Source organism: Curcuma longa, chromosome 21, assembly GCF_044706935.1.
Source record: "Curcuma longa cultivar G26 ecotype Majalengka, Jawa Barat chromosome 21, ITB_CL_G26_1.1, whole genome shotgun sequence".
Lineage (NCBI taxonomy): Eukaryota > Viridiplantae > Streptophyta > Magnoliopsida > Zingiberales > Zingiberaceae > Curcuma > Curcuma longa.
The window spans coordinates 2,124,036-2,127,604 of NC_133881.1; the positions used below are offsets into that span (position 1 = coordinate 2,124,036).

A 3,569-nucleotide genomic window follows, 5' to 3' on the forward strand; every position below is an offset into this window, starting at 1 on the left:
ATCCGGCCATCACTTGGATGAGCGGGATAAGCGAAGGGCACGCACCGAAGGAAAAGTCTTTTTCACGTAGATCTAGAGTAGATCTAGGATAGAAAATCATGTATGTGAATTTTATATTTTCGCACAGATCCGGTGGCTTGGGGTTTCGGGGTTTCCGCAATGCAAAAAATGGTTTTTGCGGCCCGAAAAACCCAACACTCCATTGCTGCATAATTGATCATCAACAACATCTAAAGTGGGTTGAGCATGATCCATATTTAATGACACTGTGAATGATAACCGCCTTTGCACTTGTGGTATGACACATCAAGATCTTTTATTGATATCGAATCTTATTCATGATTTGGTTAATCTAGATCCTTTTCTCTTTCTCTTTTTCTATGATTTTTTGTTTTCCTTTTTATTTTTCTCTTTTCAAAAAAAAGAGATTTTCTCTTTGTTTTATTTTTCTTTTCTTTTCTTTTCCCTTACATGCAAAGATGGATGTTTGTAGTCATATGATTGATCAATTTCATGCTAAATTATTTTTAATGATTATTATGACATTTGTGGTGAAAACATGCAGCTGCTGCTTGCCCAATAATATTGACACCTACACCATTTTAACAAGTAGACACCATCCCTAACTACAACTAGTGACCACAAGATAATCCGTATCCATACACTTATAGTTATAACCCTGATTGGATCAGCCTTCTAAAATTTTTTTTTCAGGAACCACTTGGATTGAGTTGAGGAGAACAACTATCAACCACCACCAAAATTTCATCAAGCGCCAAAATCTGACTTGGAAATTCTTCTTAAAAATGTCATTAAGCAACATGAGGACAAGGAGTCTATGCAAAAATGGTGGAATCCATAGATGCAATCAAAGAATTTGAAGGTATGCTTGATGACTTAGTTGACTATACTGAGATATCAGAAACTCAAACTTCACAATTTTTAATTCCTTTCCAAGGGCTCAAGACAGATTTGTAGGCCAACCTGAGATCGATTCCATTGTACATTATGATGATATCACTCTAAGGAGTGGTGAAGATTTTGACGAGCTTGAGGACAAAAAGGAGGATGACAATACTATAAGAGACTAAGAGTGTAAAATACCAGAAGAGCAGCCCATTAGACCAAATTAAAACCCAGCCCAATTAAAGTTTATATAGGATAAAAGGTTAAAGGGTTAAAGGTTATTGGATATGGATTCAAACCCGTTAATCAAACTGACCCGTTAAGAAGCTTAAAACCGATTACTGTTTCCTTCTCATCGCTATCTTTTCCCTATTTCTCCCCAGCGCGTTCTTCTTCTCCGCTGGCGCCTTCCATCGCGCGATTTTGATCCTCCTTGTTTCCATCGACGCCGGAGCTGGGAGCCAAAGAGGAAACATCGGCGACCAGATCTGAGCTATTGAAGATCGCTGCTCGCCGGAGGTGGCTGAAATCCGAGAGAAGTGGAGGCTTGCGGCGGCGACGAACCGAAGGAAGAGGAAGAAGAATCGGTAAGTTTAAGCTATAGATCTTTGGTTTTGAGGGTTTCTTGAGCCTAGATTTTTGGATTTTCGGAGCTTGGATTTTAATCGGGTATTTGATCTAGATTTTTAGGCCGACGCCGGAGGGAGTTCCTGTTGGTTTCAACCGCAAGCAAGAGGAAGAATCGAAGAAGAAGAAGAAAGGGGTAAATCAGACACTAACCTAGGGGTTGATTTGGAACTGAGGTGAGTTCCTTCCTTGGTTCCGATTAGATTCTTTCCTTTCTTGAATGGTGATCGAGGAGTTTCTTTGAATTTCAGTCACCAGGAGGTTGAACCGAAGCTTGATTGGGGTTTGGTTGTGGATTGCAGCAGATTTGACCGAATCAAGCTTGCTGCTAGGGAACAGTTAGTTGGTCTTAGAGGTAAGACTTCTTGTAGATTCTATTTTGATGGTATCTTGATATAATTATGGATTAGATTTAATTTAAGGTTGATGTAGGAAGCTTATGATGTATTAATCAGGAATTAATATAGGATTTAGGAATGGTTGGTGTTGATACTCATGATGGTTGTTTCATTACTATTGGATGCTAGGGATTGAGGTTGACCTTGGATTAGAATGGTGTGATTGTTTAGGGTTGTTGGATGAATCAGATTGGTGGTGTTGATCTGTTGAACTCAGTTGTAAAACAAAGGATGATTGAGTTGATTTAAGTTGGGTTAATAATTCATTTAATTGATTTAATAATTGAGATGGGATGAAATTAAATGAGTGGGATTTAATTATAGAAATTTAATACGGTAGATTTAATACAGTATCGTGGTAGTAAATGTTGTATTGTCGTTTATTGCAGGATCCTGATTTTATTGGTCCTATTACATGGAGTTTGGATATTTTTCTAGGGTTTCTAGTTGTGACGATCATCTAATCAAGTGGGTACTCCTATGCTTGGTCAACACAGGTTTGCTTTTTATAGTGCATGATTATCTTGTTATTCATTATCTTGTTATTATTCTGTTGTTATCCTATTGACATTCGTTGCTGAATTCTTTGCTTGATACTTATTATTGACCTTTGCTATGATCTGTTATTATCCTGTTGATACTCCTGTGTTACTTGTTGCTTGATACTTGCTAGTTGATCTAGTTGACCTTTGACATGACCTAGTTGACCTTTGACATGATCTAATGCTATTCTGTTGCTACTCCTGTTGACCTAGTTGATACCTTGAGTTATTCGTTGCTTGATACCTGATGGTTGACTTTTGATTGATCTATCCATTGATAGTACAGTCTCAAATTTTGTATCGTTGACCTATGATGACCTATCTTGGTTCATGTTGACCTATGTTATTTATCCCGTTGACACTTTGTGTTATTCGTCGATTAACACATGCTGATTGACCTTTGACTGATATCGTTGACTCATGATGATTCCTTTTGATTCATGTTGAGCATGATGATTAGCTGTAACTATTAATTATATGTTGAGATGATCCTCATGACATCTGCATGTTGTTTGTTGTTGATTGTTATATCTCACTGCCTGTGTGGGTGAGATCATTATAGCACTGCCTGTGTGGGTGCGATCATTATCGTACTGCCTGTGTGGGTGCGATCATTATAGCACTGCCTGTGTGGGTGCTACGCACTGCCCGTGTGGGTGCGACTATTATTGCACTGCTTGTGTGGGTGCTAGTATGTTTGTTGTATATTATACTGCATTATTATTTACAGTATCTTTATGTGATTGTTGCACTTGTATGATATATGACTGTTGTACTTGTATGATCTATGACTGTTGCATTGTATGCCATGACATGCATTGCATGATTTTACATGATTCATATACCATGATACACCTCTGATCCATGATACCTGTTGATTATTCTATACTTGTTGTATAGTAGGATTATTCCTATTCTGTTTCTGTTGACATACCATGATTACTACCATGATCCATGCTGTTTCTTGGTACTTGTTATTTCCTACTTAGTCTATACCAGTTGTTCTAGTTATTCCTTATTTTATTCCTGCTATGTATCTTTACATGCACTTTTTCCCTGTACCCACTTAGTATCTAATGCTCACTACCCAGACCCT

At 37.9% G+C, this 3,569-nt stretch overlaps 1 long non-coding RNA gene across 1 annotated transcript; it reads left to right on the forward strand.

Moving 5' to 3' along the window:
- Nucleotides 1–1,295: 1,295 nt before the first annotated feature.
- LOC141815690 (uncharacterized) lies at nucleotides 1,296–2,424 on the forward strand. The gene is made up of 4 exons (XR_012600573.1): nucleotides 1,296–1,493; nucleotides 1,589–1,709; nucleotides 1,785–1,888; nucleotides 2,321–2,424. It is a non-coding gene; the product is annotated as an uncharacterized LOC141815690 (long non-coding RNA).
- Nucleotides 2,425–3,569: the final 1,145 nt, after the last annotated feature.